Source organism: Symphalangus syndactylus, chromosome 3 (genome assembly GCF_028878055.3).
Source record: "Symphalangus syndactylus isolate Jambi chromosome 3, NHGRI_mSymSyn1-v2.1_pri, whole genome shotgun sequence".
Taxonomy (NCBI): domain Eukaryota; kingdom Metazoa; phylum Chordata; class Mammalia; order Primates; family Hylobatidae; genus Symphalangus; species Symphalangus syndactylus.
Window position 1 is genome coordinate 106,931,249 of NC_072425.2, and position 17,791 is coordinate 106,949,039.

The 17,791-nt window shown below is 36.7% G+C and overlaps 1 long non-coding RNA gene across 1 annotated transcript in view; it reads left to right on the forward strand.

The window, feature by feature from the left end:
* Positions 1-17,791, forward strand: part of LOC134736008 (uncharacterized) — a 31,343-nt gene continuing 13,552 nt past the window's right edge. Inside the window, exons 1-2 of the long non-coding RNA XR_010119643.1 lie at positions 1-35; positions 8,906-9,065. This is a non-coding gene — a long non-coding RNA (uncharacterized lncRNA). The remainder of the gene's footprint in view (positions 36-8,905; positions 9,066-17,791) is intronic.

Sequence of the window (17,791 nt, forward strand, 5' to 3'; positions counted from 1 at the left end):
GGTTACTGCTTGAAAGACAAACAAACTTCTGAATGGTATGTGCTAGTCAGCTCCCTTAAACTCTTTGTCTACATTTGTTTCTCATGGCTAAATAATTTAAATTTAATTTTAAACTATTTCTAAAATAGTTTTAGATTCACACAGAGAGCATTTTAAACCAGATCAATGGGGATATAGAAAACATTCTTTATATTGGTTACACACTCTTTTGTCTTCAAAATTGCCATAAACCCCGTTTCCACAGGCTCAGTGAAAACTGAGCACCAAGAGCATGACGTATTTTTGACTCTAGCAAAAAACTAGAAAAGTACACACAAATTTTGTTTGCATTCACAACCGGTCACTTAAGGCAACTGACAATGCCAGGCTCCCTACTGTGAAGTTTGTAACAGATGGGACAAGACAAATTGCAAAGTTTCGTTCACTTGCTCTTACACACAGTGTATCTGAATCTACCTTTTGGGCGTGGCTAGCAAACCACCCTAGGGCAGTTTCACAGAATCCTCTCTCTAAACTTTAAAAAACTTAAATTTATTGTTTTTAAAAAAAGAAACTACAAATCTATTTCATAAAACAACAGCATTCTAATATTTGAATTTAAGAGTGATTTTAATATACTTGCTTTGGCCGGGTGCGGTGGCTAACGCCTGTAATCCCAGCACTTTGGAAGGCCGAGGTAGATGGATCACTTGAGGTCAGTAGTTCAAGACCAGCCTGGCCAACATGATGAAATCCCGTGTCTACTAAAAATACAAAAATTAACCATCATTCTCAGCAAACTATCGCAAGGACAAAAAACCAAACACCACATGTTCTCACTCATAGGTGGGAATTGAACAATGAGAACACATGGACACAGGAAGGGGAACATCACACACTGGGGCCTGTTGTGGGATGGGGGGAGGGAGGAGGGATAGCATTAGGAGATATACCTAATGTAAATGATGAGTTAATGGGTGCAGCACACCAACATGGCACATGTATACATATGTAACAAACCTGCACATTGTGCACATGTACCCTAAAACTTATAATAATAAAATAAAAAAAATTAGCCAGGGCGTGGTGGCGGGCACCTGTAATTCCAGCTACTCGGGAGGCTGAGACAGGAGAATTGCTTGAACCCAGGAGGCGGAGGTTGCAGTGAGCCGAGATCACGCCACTGCACTCCAGCCTGGGTGACAGAGTGACTCCGTCTCAAAAACAACAAGAACAACAGTATATATATATATATATATATATATATATATATATATATATATATATTTATATATATTTGCTTAACTTTTTTCTACCACTGTGTGTCTTAGAATTAATCACAAGGAAGTTGTGATGGAATAAGCTTTAATATAAGTGAAATGTGTGTGGACAAAAATGAAAAGGAAGGAAGGAGAGACAGGAGAAAGTTAAACTCCAGTCCTTTTTGTATTAACATGGTCTTTTACCTAAATTATATTCAGCTTTTTCTGGAGGATGTAGACCTTCTAAGGGCAGATGGGCAGCATGAAAATATTATATGTTAACTTATTTGCTTTTTAATTAAGTGTACGAGTGTTGCTTTATTCAACATGCAGTTTTGCTCTTGTTTCTAGTAATGAAATGATGTATGTTTTCAGAAAATTTAATTAATTACCAATTAAACAATTCCTACTGGTACTAATCCATGCCAGGTAAACTCAAGATGGGTTTTTTAAATATAAGCATGCATATTTACTCATGACTTAAATTTTTGTTCTAGTACTTCCCTAGAGAGGTTATACACATCCATCCCTCTTAAACTGTAACATCTGCTATGTAAAACTCATGTTTTTCTTCACCAGTGAGGAATTTTAAATTGTTAACATCTTCAAAAGATATCTCTGTGGTGTTTGATGGCCTATGCACATAAACAGTTTTCCAATTCTTTTAGAGATATGAATTCCTAATAATAAAGAACATAAAAATTATATGTAGAAAAGGACATTTTTAGTATAAAAAATAAAATATTTGTCTTTAATTCATTTAGGAAAGACATATTTGGTGTGTATCAACATAAAAGACCTTATGTTAAACACCCGTGTTTTCCATTAAGCACTCGGCACAGTAGTAGATCCCAACAAGGGTTTTCTGAATAAATTGATGCTTTGGTTTTCATCTTTTCTGCTAGAGAACGTATCTTTTTAATCACCTCTCACTAAAATTCCAGTGCTGAGACCATAAAAGGCCCTTAATAAAAATATATGGCTTGATTAATAACATACCAAGTTTACTTACTAGCTGAGCTTCTTTGAGTATTAGAGGTACAATATTTTAGCCATTAGATTAATTGGGGGCCAAAAATTATTGCTAAATTAAAATTCTTCTTATGATTTTCGCTACCGTAAAGCTGAGGGAAGATGGGTTAAAATTGAATGCCATGTCTACAGGGTCAGGTATGGGTGCCACTTAGGTACAAGTGGAAGAACAATTGAGGAAAGCTATTTAATATTCTTCTTCTTGCATCAAAATTCACATTTTGTAATCAAGTATCTTAGCTTTAAAATGCACTTAAAAACTTTTTTTCTCTAAACTCAGAATATAGCCTTGAAATGCACTTTAAAACTCTGTTTCTCTCCCTTTCCCACCAGACACTCCCTGGCACCATGCACAGTTATTTAATGATATGCTTGTTTAGAAGCTCCTGGGGCTACTCTAGAAGCAAACCAGATATGGAAACCCAGTTGTAGAACTCTCCCCCACCTAGAAATTACCTCAGAGGGGATAATCTATGACCCAGCCACAGTGAAGATGATGCCAGCTTTGATTCTGTCCAGGTAGACAATAATTCAAGATAGCCATTGGAACAAGACATGCAGACCCGCACCTTGCACAACTCCTGCAAGTTTCTCTTTTTAAACCCCCACAGTCAGCCCAAAAATTTGAAATGGTTTTGTAGAGGCATAAACTCAAGCCATTTCCTCAACTGCCAGCGTTTGATTAATAAAGCTGCTTTCCTTCCACTATACGTCACCTCTTGTGTATTCGGCTTCTCAAGCGGCAAGTGGCTGAACTTGCGTTCCATTACAATTTCAAGGCATGAGAGGTTTGTCAGTATCTCTGACCCAAGTTGATCTGGTGAGTCAGGCATTTCATTCCTGAAAGCCTAGATTTAAAAAAAAAAAAAAGAATTTTTTTTTCTATTTCTGTTTCAGAAACACATTCTGAGAAATGCATTGTTAGGTGATTGATTTTGTCCTTGTGAGAACATCCTAGAGTGTGCATGCACAAACCTACATGGTATGTTCTACTGTACACTTACGCTATGAGGTATACCCCATTGCTTCCAGGCTACAAACCTGTACAGCATGTACTATACGGAATGGTGTAGGCAATTGTAACACGGTGGGAAGTATTTGTGTATCTGAACACACCTAATCATAGAAAAGGTAATGCATTGCACTGTGATGTTACAATAGCTACATCACTAGATTATAGGAATTTTTGCAATGTTACAATGGCTACAACATCACTAGGGGACAGGAATTTTTCAGCTCCAATTAATCTTATGGGACCACCATTATATATGTTGCCCATTGTTGACCTTAGCCAAGAAGTCTGCATTTCACTCAAAGCCCTACAGCAAGATGTGTAATCCACTTAGCCCACAATGTAAGTGGTGACATCTTACCAGGGAATTTCAGTGGCACATAAACTAAGAATGTATTCAAGTGACAGGCGGGGCATATCCCTAGTGTCGGCAATTAGGCACACCTAGTTAGCTTAGCATCTGTGGGTAGTTCACATTTTGCTGCCATTGATGATGCAGTCATTACCTTTCTTCATGTTTGTTATGCTGATATAAGGGAATCAGAAGAGTTTTCATTTCCAACTTTCAGGACAGGCAATCCATTCTCATCTGTGAAAGGCAAGTGATAAATATTAGCAACTTAGAAACTCAGCTCTTTAGGTCTAGCATGGATTTTCAGAGCTAAAACTTTCCAGTCTATTCCCTGGATTATAGAATTTTGAATTGCAAATGAGAGACTATTTAATTCAAACATTATTTTATAAATTCAAGTTTCTGTCCTGCACATGTTCACAGGTATAATTGAGAGATACTTGAGGACTAATTGAATCAAGAGGATGCACATATGTAGAATAACAAAAATTGAACGGATTTGTTTTTCTGGTCTGGCTACCATCAACTCTCATTATTTCTAACCATTAACTTTAGCTGAGAAGGTAACAACAGAAATGGTAAGGAAAGAAGAATGGGGTGAGGGGAGCAGGAAAAAAGATAAAAACATTTAAATCTCAGTATCACAGGAGGACCACTGTGGTCCATTGCTAACTTTACAACCACCAACTCCAAGATGCTCTAGGTCTTTGGCTGTGTGTTTCTGCCTTGATTCCTTAATTGCTTATCAGCTTGGAGGATGTTGTTTGAATGATTGTGTCTTATCGTGGGACAATCTGAACCTGAAATTTAGTTGGAGTGTCCCTATTCATTGGGTCCTATTTCACTGAGCTCAACCTACCATTCACAAGAGCTGGATCATTGCTCTGTTAAAAGCACATTTATATTAAGTATATGAGGTGATGTTTTGTACTTAAAACTCTCCATTATTTGGTTTGAACACAGTTTAGTTTGAATACATTACAATACAGTTTGAATACATTACAATTCAGTTTAGTTTGAATATAAACTCTCCACTATTTAGTTTCAATACAGTTTAGTTTGAATACATTATTTAGTTTGAAGTATTCTGTTACATACCAGCATCACACAGGTTAATAATAATAACCATTTATTGGGTGAGAGACAGTTCTGAACACTTGATGTAACCTAGCTCATTTAACCTGCATAATATCCTTAAGGTGAGTATTAGTAATAGCTTTATGTTACACATAAAATTCTGGCCCAGAGCCATTAAACAACCCAAAGTCACATAAAGTTTGGAATTCAGGCAGTCTGCCTCCAAAGCCTGCATTCTTAATCACATACAGCATTGTTTTTGTAGCTCAGCATGAAACTTTATAGAAAGTCTTCCCAGACTCAAGGTAAATTATAAAGTTGAAAGAGGACCAGCAACAGTAGCCATATTTCTAACTTTCTGGAGTTGGGAGCATGGTTAGGGAAGGTGGCAGAGACAGTGTGGAGGAGGGCAGAGATATGGAGGTGAGAGAATGGGATAGTAAGACTATTTTGCTAGGAATTGAGCCTCCTTAAAAATTCTGAATCTTCACAATATAGAGTGAGAATATACATTCTTTATAGCTTCTGAAAAAGCAAACTATTTTAATCTCCTAGCTTCTGAATTTGATGTGTAAATCAGCAGTTGAATTTGGCTAGAGACTGTACTAGACATAAAGAAATCTGTGTAACTCCATGATATCTGACATTTTCTTTTGTCCTGTGAGGATTACAGTACTAATACATGACTAAGTTTTCTAGGGAGAAATATTTATTAATTTAGCCATATTTATATCTGAATTTTCTTCGAAGACTTTTTTTTTAAATCACGCAATGCTTTATAGTGCTCTGATTTAAATTTTCATCAAGCATTTGCAAACACAATCTGGAGGCTATTCTGTAGTTCATTATACAAGTAGGCATACTGAAGCACAAAAGGAAAGAATGACAAGCTAATCAGTGCTATGTTTTGCCACCTAATTACAACATTTTTTTTAACCCACGACATTTATCTTTGTTTCTGATTCATCCAATTTCCAGGAAAGAAAGTGGCCTTCTTCAGTAGAAGGAATTTCATCTCAAATAACTTACAATTAATGTTCACCTATTTGGCAGAATGACATTTTAACAGTACTAAAAGGTTTGACATAGTTGTCCACCAACTCTTCTCAGATGTACTGAGTTGAATAATGGTTCCTAAAGATTCATGTGCACCCAGAACCTCAAAATATGACCTTATTTGGAAATAGCATCATTGCAGATATAATCTAGGTAAGATCAAGCCACACTGGGTTAGGGTGAGCCCTAATACAATGACTAATGTCCTTACAAGAAGAAGGACATTTGATGGGCACAGAGACACAGAAAATGCCACGTGGAGACAGAGGCAGAGATTGAGCAATATGCCTACAAGCAAAGCAACACCAAGGATTGCCAGCAACCACCTGAAACTAGGAGAAGGCAAGAAAGGATCCTAACCATGAGCTCTCAGAAAGAGCATGGCCTTGCCAACATTTTGATTTTGAAGTTCTAGCCTCCTGAATTGTGGGATAATCAATTTCTGTTGTTTTCAGCTACCAATTTGTTAGAGTCCCTAGGAAACTAAAACATCAGTCATTGCAGCATCATCGGTTGGCTAGGAGTGCCTGGGATGAAAATCCAGATGCACAAGAGTGAGATTCTGGACAGCAAAATACAGGGCTCTGGCTACCACATTCTCCTAAGTGCCAGCTATTGCCAATGCAGTCAAACTCTGTGGATATTCTAGGGAGTGTTTGCTGAAAAGACTTTATTTCTTTTCCTTTTTTTCTTTTTTGCAATGCATGACTGAAGAATTGAATTGGGTAAATAATGCACCCAGATTAGTAGAAGCAAGAACCTGAAATGAGGCTGAAATCAAGGAAAATATTCTGAAATGAGGAGCCACTAATAAGAAGACGCTAACCCTTTCCAATTGATGTAGTGTAATTCTGTAAGCATTTTTTTTCCCACTACAATTTTGTACAGAGTCATGGCTCATCTTAATTTGGTCTTAAAATTTTTTTCGGTCCATGAATGTATATCAAACTTAACCATTGATGCAGAAAACATGTTATGTATCCTTAAACATAGAGGAAATATTATAAATTTTAGTCCCCTAAAATATTGCAAGTTTTGGAGATTTTTCCCATGAATCAGAGACCAGTTCATGTCTTTTTAGGGAATTCAATATATTGGGATGAACCACCAATGCAATAATGTTTTAAAGACAAGAGTTGATCTTGTCATGGCATGAAGAAATAATTAATAGAGATGTACTCCATGAAGAAATGAAAGGGAGGATGTGTTCCAACTAGAACTGGGAAGAATAATGTGACACCAAATACCTTTTTCTATCAGTGATAGGAAAATAGACAATGACAGGTCAAAAATAATCAAGAAGCCATGGGTCATGCCTTAATCATTGAGTGAATGCTAAAAGGGGAATCTCCCATGACTCTCTTATTTCCTGGCCTGGGCCACCTCTGGTTTTCTGGTACTGATTTTTTGGCATCAGGATCAACTTTGGATCTAGAAGAGGGAATTGTCTGAAGAATGCCTTATCTGCCCTGTTCTTTCGCTAGTGTAGGCTCAATTACATCAGTGCTAAAGAACATCAGAACCTTCGTATTATGAGAAATGTACGTACTCTTTTCTCAAGCAGAATAAAAAAAAAAACTATTCTTACTGAAATATGTAGAGGTGTTGATAGTATTAAGCACAATTTGAACAAACAAGCAAAACTATCCCCTCTCTTGGAGATAAGGGACAAAATTCTGTATTATTTATTCAGAATTATTACTATTTCTTGTGTACCAGAACCTCAAAATGTGACCTTATTTGGAAATAGTGTCTTTGCAGATATAATCTAGTTAAGATGAAGCCACACTGGATTAGGGTGAGTCCTAATCCAACGACTAATGTCCTTACAAGAAGAAGGACATTTGATGAGCACAAAGACATGGAGAATTCCATGTGGAGAGTAAATTCCCAACCATACTTTCAGTCTCTTGAGGGCAAGGACAGGATGTATACACATTTAATCTTTATTATCCAAGCCCAACATAGTATCTGGCACATAGTAGAAACTCAATGGACTGAATGAATAAATAAATTCATAAAGTAAGGGGCAGCTGAACCAGAATCACCAAATTACAGAGTTCTAGACACCCAGATAGGTAAATTTGTTTATGACTGAGGGTTGTCAATTATAATGGGATGCCAGAGTGAGAGAGAATTCCTAGCTACCAAGACCATTGGAACTATCATCTTATACTGTTTCTATTTGCTAGAAAGTCACATAGTACAATGAGCTTCATAATTATAGACTGATCTATATATCTATATTTCAAGCAGTGTGCCATGATTTCATAAAATATTTATTAAGCTTCTGCCAATAGTCTACTAGATATCATAGAAAAATACATATCAAATCCTGCCTTTAGCAGGTTGTGACATAGCTAAAGATGTTTACATTCATCACTACAATTAAGCAATAAAGCAGGTGCAAATAGGTGTGTGGTGGGATAAAGAGGGAGTAGTTTTTATTTAATGTCTGTATCAGATCCAGACTCTGTGTCATACCAGAGCCACTCAGCTTCGCCTATCCACTCTCCCCACAATCCCCCACTTTCTTTGCTTCCCAGCTGGAAGGACTCTGGCACTGCCCACTGGTTGTATAGTTTAATGCCATGACTTCTGCCACTGCCATGCACACCCTTGGACCAGTTCCCATTGGCACTACTGACTGAAATGCCTGCTCCATCACCAGATTGGGCCAAGAGAAGGTGTTACCTCTCCAGTGGCTGCCTGGGAATGCTACCTGGGAGTACAATGGATTTAATGACTCCTAGGAGGACTTCAACCAATGAAAGACAAAGAGACAGCAGCAGCCAGCTGATACATTACTTGAATTCCAGGAATTGCCCTTCTGGAGAATTTATATGAGAATCAGCAACCTATTGTTTTTCCTTTGAGGTTGTGGACAGCTTAAGTAGTATGCTCTCTTTGCATTTTGATCCCCTTTCTTCTCTGCCTTGCTGCTGTTTTTCCCAAATTTACTTCCCAATAAGCTTTTGAATCAGGCTTTGTTTTTCAGGAAGTGTGGGCCACAACATTACTTGGAAAAGATTTTACTTGGGAGAACATGATAGTTTTTTGCTATTTATAAGAATTCATAGACAACCCACTACTGAAGTAATGCAAACAATTAATGACCTTTTGCTTCTCTCACAGTGTGGAATGATAAAAAGCAATTCAATGACAAATCATCCCAGTCTGTAGAGGACTGAGGGATTTCCCAGGGCATGAGACTTCCAGTGCTGAAACTGGGAAAATCCTGAGCAGACCAGGAAGAGTTGGTCACTATGAAAAGCAGTTAGGAGAAATTTAAAAGGTAGGCTGAATTTGTGTAGAAACACCCCCAACAGCAAACACATAGAAATGACAGACAAAATACTACGAATATTAACAAAAAATTCATATAGGAATAAATGAAACAAGGGGACATCTCCAGGTGGCAGAATTGAAGAAACTATCTAAAATGAAGCCCAGAGACAAAAACAGAAACTAAAAGTGATGCTAAGATACATAAATGGCGACTTTCCCAATTACACTTGAACTCTTGTGTACTTTCGCTTTGCAATAAAAACTTCTTTGCCTTTCACTTCAAAGAAAAAAAATGGTAAAATGAGAACTCCAACATATATAAGATCACATCATCAGCAAACACAGACAGTTTTACTTTTTCCTTTCTGATATGGATGCGTTTAAAAACGTTTCCTTGCCTGATTGCTCTCACTAGGACTTCCAGTACTATGTTGAATAGAAGTGGCGATGGTGGGTATCCTGGCCTTGTTCTGGGTCCTGAAGGAAAATATTTCAACTTTTCCCATTGAATATAATGCTGGCTGTGGGCTTTCCATGTATGGCCTTTATTATGTTGAAGTAATTTATTTCTACTGGTAGTTCTTTGAGAGTTATGATGGAAATGTGTTAAATTTTATCAAATGCTTTTCTCATATGATTTTTATCCTTCATCTTGGCAATATTGTGTATCAGGTTAATTGATTTTTGTATGTTGAACCATCCTTGAATCCCAAGGATAAATTTCACTTGATCCTGGTGTATGATTCTTTTAATATGCTGTTGAATTTAATTTGCTAGTTTTTTGGTGAGAAATTTTGCATCTATGATCATCAGGATTATTGGCCTATAGTTGTTTGCTGTTGTTGCTGTTAAAAAATAGTGTCTTTGGCTTTGGTGTCAGGATAATGCTGGTCCTGCAAAATGGATTTGGAAGCCTTCCTCCTATTCAGTTTTCTGAGGGAGTTTGAGAAGGATTGACATTAATTCTTTAAATGTTGGTAGAGTTCACCAGTGAAGCCATCTGGTCCTGGGCTTTTCTTTGTTGGGAGATTTCCGATTCTTGATTCAATCTCCTTACAAGTTATAGATCTGTTCAGGTTTTCCATTTCTTCATGATTCCGTATTGGTAGATTGTAGATTTCTAGGAATTTATCTATTTCTTGTAGGTAGGAAAATTTAGAATGTTGCTCACATGGTCCAACTCTTTCCCTCCCCAGGGAGAAGCTGGAACCTGGGTTTTTTTGACCACTTGCTCTGCACCGAGCCAGGTGGAGGGGCTGTGGCAAGTGCATGTGGGCTGCACTAAATCACAGTCTTTGTTCTTTCTCAGTGGCTCCCAGCATCTAGAGTACACTGGGTCTGGTCAGAACCTAAGGCCAGAGAGACAGAAGCCAGTTCCTTGAGCAACCCTCAGAAGAATTAGAACATTGGATATATGATCCAGTCCTTTCCTTAACTCCCCAGGGGGAAGCTGAGAGATGGAAACCTCCTCCCAATCATATGGCAGTATGCTGGGGGTAGGGATTACGGTGAGAAGGAGAGTCGAATTTTCTTACTGGCTTCAATGTGCTGGTCTCATGCTTGCCTGGAGTGCAGGAGCCCCTCAGTTTCTGAAGTTCTCACAACAAGAATTGGTTCGTATGTGGTTGCTGATGTGTCACGGGGAGAAGGAAGGTTCTTGCTGACATTACCATTCCCATCTTGCAGTCATGTTTAAAGGCAGACAAGGTTATGAAAATTAGGATAGAATGTTAAAGTTCACTAATTTATGATATGACACTTACGGGAAAATGTCACTGCTTTCAGGAAATAAAAATATACTTTTATACAAAAGTATGTATAAAACATTTTAAGTTGGTGGTAAATCCCTGCCATTGCACTGAACAGTGGCGTAGCTAGGCCTGTGTGTTAGACGTTGGTTATTTTTATGTACCCAGCATCCAGACAATCCTTCCTATTATGAGACATTCCCTAGTTGTGTGTGTATCCCTTCCCACTCCAGAAGCCAAAGGGATTGAAGATACTCCCTTCCTGTCTTCCTGAAAGCCAAATATAGGCTTAGAATGCAGACTTGACCAGTTGGATACCACCAACTAGACTTCCAAAGGTTCAGGAATCTGAAAAACTATCGATGGCAGAAGCAGCAGCATCAATTATTTTGCAGGGATAGTTGTGGCATCCAGTGGCAGAGGCCTTGAGCATTTAGTGCTGAACAGTCTGGCAGACACGAGAAGACAGTAGCCTAAGTGTCCACTAGTGGCAGCTGCAGTGATTGGGTGCTTTTGAACCATGACCAGCTATACTTCTTATTCTCTGGCCAACCTTCGTTTGTCCTTATCCATTTTTTATTCTTGATCTCCAAGCTTCCAGAATGAATATGTGGACTCCCTTCAAACAGATTCATTTTCTGTAAAAGTTTGTCAAAACCATTTTTTCTAACATCAAACTCTGACTGATACCCTTAATTTTCATTATGTAAGTTTGCATATAACAGTAATTTTTAAATTACTAAAACTTGAGAAATGGGTGCATGGTTTTTTACTTTAAGTAATCTATAAACTGAAAATTTAAACAAGATATTAAATAGGAAAAGGAAGCATATGAAAATAGTCAAACAAGCCAACAGACTAGTAAAGGCAAATTCTTAGAGACTTCAGAAACTCTAACAATGTATGATAATGTAATGAGAAATGCATCAAGGGGGAAATGAAACATGGACAATATTGTATAGGAAGTGCAGGAAGGAGATAGATGAAGAGAACCAGAGAGATCTTTCCAAGTGGAAGTGCTGGTCTGAGCAAAGACTTAAAAATGAGATTGCAGGCCAGGCACAGTGGCTCACGCCTGTAATGCCAGCACTTTGGGAGGCCAAGGTGGGCAGATTGCTTGAGCCCAGGAGCTCCAGACCAGCCTGGGCAACATAGCAAAACCCCTCTCAACAAAAAAATACAAAATTAACCGGGCATCATGGTACATGCCTTTAGCGCCAGCTATGGGGAGGCTGAGAGATGGGAGGATCATTTAGCCTCAGAGATCCAGGCTGCAGTAAGCCAATCATGCTCTGCACTCCAACCTGGGCAACAGAGTGACACCCTGTCTGGAAAATAAAAAAGAAACAAAGTTGCAGATGCCACATTTTGAGACAATAACAACCAGTCTAGGACAGAGAGTTTAAGTAAAAGAAACATTCCATTACGGCCTCAGATGCTAGTAAGGAGCTTGAATTTGAGCCTGTACACCTGGGGAAATTGAAGGTTCCTAAGTGGGCAAGTAGCATATAATCAGGTAAAGGAGTCAATGAAACCATCACAAAGAAAGACTCCACAGGTACTGGTCAATAAATATGATGGGGTGGTCATTAACAAAGTGTCAGATATGTTTTCAAGCTGGAAGAATGGAAGACTGACACAAGCATCTGGCCTCTGGGACAACATGCAGAATTCAGTTTTATTTCTATCTACAAAGGAGAGTGGTCAAAGTGGGAGTTCCAATTTAGGAAGGAAGCTTCTGCATAGAGTGCCCCTGTGAGGGTTGGTCCCGTGGCCAAGAATAAGAGCTAGAGAGAGAGGAACGGAGAGCCGAGGTCTGAGTCTTGTGCCAGACAGAAGTGAGTAAATGACCAAAGTATAGGGTTTTTATTCTAATCCTTAAATCCTATTAAGTAAATAATTTAAAATATGATGATTCATTTATAAACCAATTTTTTATTTTTTCTCAAATTAGTTTCACTTATACAGAGCTATTACCTGTAATCTGTAACATCTGTTTGGGGTTTATCTAATTAGAATGCATTCTGTAACAAATCCAATGAAGGCTAAATAATGACTTAGACTGGCAGGCAAAAAACTAAGCAAATATATGCTTTCAAATTCAACATGAAAAGAAAGAGGTGAGAGAGAAGAGAGAGAAGAAGCATGTATTTTAGAGTTTACCATTTAGGCAAAATGCAGGCAGCACAGTTGCACAGCACAACTCTAGTAGGCACCACCACCATTGTGGGCTTTGTGAAGAGAGATTCTAACCTTGTTCAAGGCATGGGGCCTTTCCTTAGGGACTGCAGCTCTAAATAGACTCCAAGAAGCTCTCCTTTGAGCCCTCCTGTGGTCATAGGGTGGGAAAGGGGTTCCTCCAGCAATAATAGGAGGTTTCCAACATTCCCTTAACATCCTACTAGGAACTTAAGCTCATAGGTTTTACAGTTATAAGGATGGGGCCCAGGGAGGAATTTAGCCTTATACAAGTTATGGAAGCTTTCCAAATATCAGAAGCCAATTTTTAAATCTGGCACTTGATATTTCTTCAGTTTTATTTAAAGTGCTATGCAAACGTAGCTTCAGGTTCTCACTCAATCCCTCTTTCCAGTCAGATGGTTTCCCCTTAGATCCTTCCATACGAAATTTCTGGAGCCATTATTGGACACAAATAGTAAAATCTTATTACCTCTTTCACCTAAAAATTTAAAAACAAATAGAAAATACCACAGTTCCTTAGAAAACATATTTATGTGAATAATTGTTAAAGTCAGATTTTCCTGACCACTGTAAAATGCAGAAGAAATATATAGTCCTATGACATGAAAAATTAAATATTCAATAAATTGATTGAGTAAATTTGTGTCAATATACAATACTGAAATACTATCTACTCATTACTACAGAAGATATAATTCATTTAACTATAATATTGAATTCCTAAAGTGATGAAACCCAAAAAACAAACAAAGTAACAACCAAAAATATCACAGCAAGAGTCAGGATCACACTTAATATTTTAGTCATTTTTCCAAATTCATCTTATAAATATTCCACTTAACAGAGCCCCATTAGATCATCTTAAATAGTAATAAACACACTTCCTGAGAAATGGGCTTTTTGTTTAGCTGTCCTCATTAAAAATAATAAAAATATGATTCTGATGTGGCAATGTTGCTCATGCTTACAGTAAATGAATTAAATGATAAGTACATATATATTACTTATACATATTTGCCACTTTAACTTGGAGAAGAAAAAGTCCCATGAATTGTGGGTGGAGTTAATTATTTTTTTAAGAATGATTTGTAAAAAATTTGTAATTTGTCAATTTAAGAATGATTAATAATTTGTCTTGATGCTACATAAACAATTATCTGTGAAGACAGGACTGCCGATCATAACAGTTGCAGATGACTATATTCTGTTCAAAATCTGACTATACTGCATTATATACTTTGTTTTTCAGGCAATGTGTCCTTATTACAGAGAGGTGTGTTTCACTTTTTAACTAGATAACTCACCTCTTAGGAGTATGATATTGATGACGTTGTTGGTCCATCCACTGATGCTTCTTCCTTTGTGAGTCATAAGTAGCAGCTGATTAGGGACATGCTGATGCTAATTCATCATTTCAACATCTTTCTGCATCCTACATACACATAAAACAGACTAATTTGTATAAACTAATTTAAAAAGTTTCATTTTATTATCATAGTTCTAGAGGAAGAAAACTGGATGCTATTCCAAATGGATATATATATATATATATATATATATATATATATACCCATTATATAGTAGTAAATTTATATACTACCAAATAAAATCTGATTCTACAATACCTACAACTGCACTTAAATTTTCTTTCACTCATTAATTCAGGAAAATATCCATATCAAAAGAAATTTAAACTTTAATAATGAAAACAATTAAAAAAAACCCAAACTTAAGTGGGAGGAAGATTAAATATAGAACAAATGTTTATTTTCCAAAGAGCTTCAGTGTAAAAATATTGATCATTATTCATATTGGCAACACAATGCAATTTTTGGCCTGTAAAAGACTGTCAATCCACAAACCATTAGGTTTATTTTTGAGGGGTGGGAATAGGACATGGTGCTATCCCTCAACAGTCTTTTTCATAAGTCTGGATAATAAAACATAATGACTTTTACTTCTGCTATATGTATATTTTTAAATAAAGCCTTATTATTGGTGGATTCTCAAGTTATCCCTATTAATTTGTGATTATAGGTTTTAAAAGATAAGGGAACATGTTATTCCCTTAATTAAGGAAGAATTAATTATTAATTGGTGCCAAAACTCTATCCAAAGAACAAATGGGCTCCCTCCTTTGACTTACCCTTAATTGTCATTCAGCAGGTATTGAATATCCTCACAGTTTCTATTCATGAAACTGTCCTTGTCTATTTATTTGAAATGATTTTATACCCACTTACACGTAACTATTTTAAAATCGCAATTTAAATAAATAAGAATCGACACACAAAAATAACCACTAAAGATCTGTTTTGGAGAGAGGAGAAATATAGCCTTTATCAAAAAGTTTTAAATGACCAGATGAATGTTTTCAAGCTCAATAATATACAGTGCAGTTCCTTATCTGTATAAGTTGCTTCTTAAAAGTAGAGAACTATAAAATGTATGTGAGATTGAATATATATGTAAAATATATGTAAGATTAACTTCTTCACTTGATCTTAGCCAAAAGGCTGAGAAGTGATGTAAGATTAACTTCTTAACTCATAGGAAGATGTTTAATAGACTATCAACATTTAAAAATTCTTTAATCTGCAACTGCATAAACTTCATAAAAGATTTATGAATAAAGTGAAATTCACAATAAATTTTTATTCTTTAAGAATTAAATCAAATGGTTAACTTTAAATTATATTTTTTTGACATCTACCTGCTTCAAATAGTACAAGAAGCAGTAAAACAATAATAGCAATAATAATAATTATAAGAAATATTAATAATTGTGGAAGGTATTTTAGGAGCAATGTAATTCATACTATTATTTTTAAAATGATAAAAACAAAAAGGTTATATGAATTGAATTGACCAATCACACAAATGGATGATGGCAAAGTTGAAACTACGACTGGTTGCCTTATAGTCCAGTGCTGTTATCCGCATCATTACCTGGATTCCATCTCAATTGTGATTGCTTCTCAATCACTTTAGCTTCTCAAACACATATATGTTACTTGAAGGAAATACAATTGACAACAAGATTTTTTTTTTTAATCCAGCAAGAAATGCTTGGTTATGCAACTGTAACAAAGCACACAAAATTCTCAGTGGCTTAAAATGTCAACGTCTATTTCTTGCTCAGGCTACATGCCCATCATATATTGGCTGGGGAACTCTGATCCATGTTATCCTGAATATCCATGTTGAGGGAGGTCCTATCTCTGAGCTTCACAATCACTAAGGAAGGAAAAACAGAATGCCACAAATAGTGCTTTATACTTTTGTTCAGAAGTGATCCATGACATTCTGTTCACATTTCACTGTTAAGTCCATCTCATGACCACCTAAACTTCAAGAGGGGAGGGAAGGAAAATCTTACCATATGACTAGAAGGAAAGAGAACTATTTGAATATTTGGTGGGCGGCATTAATGATATATATATATATATATATATATATATATATATATATATATATCAGCTATTCCTTCGAGATTTGCTGGAAAAATATTCACTTCATTATATATTCATTGAATAATGAACATTCACTTATCTGTGAAAATGCTACCAGAAACAGAAGGCTAATGAAATTTGATATCTGATTGTACCTATCTGCTTCATGAAATATATTATAAGCAGATTTATTAGTGGAGAACATATAAAGCAAAGAACTGGAACTTAAATCCATATTTTAAAAATCTATTATGATTTTAAGATTCAGTTTCTTCAAAGACACACTGGTTAAGTTATTGGCTTTTCCTCTCAATTTAGTTTTGCCCAATTTGTTAATGAAGTCAGTGCAGAGAATGGTACTATGGGTATTTTTTCTGTTTTATTGCAAAACCACCACGTAACTCGAGAAAGTAACTTGAGAAAGAATTAACTACTGTAGGTGTATGGAAGGTCTAAACATTTGAGTGGGAATATCAAGACTATCAGTAACAACACTATGTTTTTAGGAGAAAGAAGGGTAGAAGCCAAAGAAACTGCACCTTCACACAAGTGAAGTAAGTGCAATGTTAACTCACTTAAACAATAGTTTTAAGGTTTTTTTTTTTTTTTTTTTTTTACGTTTAAGTTTTTTCCAGGTGCTACACAGCCTATACAAGGTTAGCATATGAGAACAATTGTTTGCACTAAATCTGATGATATTATGACAATTTTAAAAATGAAATTTACCCACATTTCTTAAAAAGCCAATCAGTGCAAGCTTTGGTGGGGCAGGAGAAAGTTTGAGTCAGAAACAGGCGTGAATTTTAGCTTTTCCACTTTTGACTGTTTGGCAAGTCATATAACATCTCTGGCCCTGCTTCCTTTTCTCTGAACTGAGGATAGTTTTATCTATATCACACAACTTTTGAGGGGGTTATTTATTCACCCACGAAGGAAAATATTTAATAAGCCTCTCTATGCGCCACGCGCATTGCTGGGCATTAGTGCTACAATGAAGTGCAAAACAGGCGAGAAAGAAGCAAAATTCATAGATTAAAAAATAACCATATTTGGATAAAGACACAAATAAGCAGGGCGATAAGAGTGAGAGTTACTGGGGAGGCCCTTTTAGACAGGGAGGTCAGAAAAGGCCTCTCTGAGGGGCTGAGGCTGGGAGGATGGAGATGAGCCAGCCAAGCAAAAAGCTTGAGGTCAATTGAGCTTGGTGGAGGAAATAGGAAATGTGATGGTGTGGAGGCCAACCTGATGAGATGGCACATCAGCAGCACCTGCAGGACATCCAGCACATTAACTGACTCCCTCTCACCTACTCACATTCTTGTGCTCAGCAG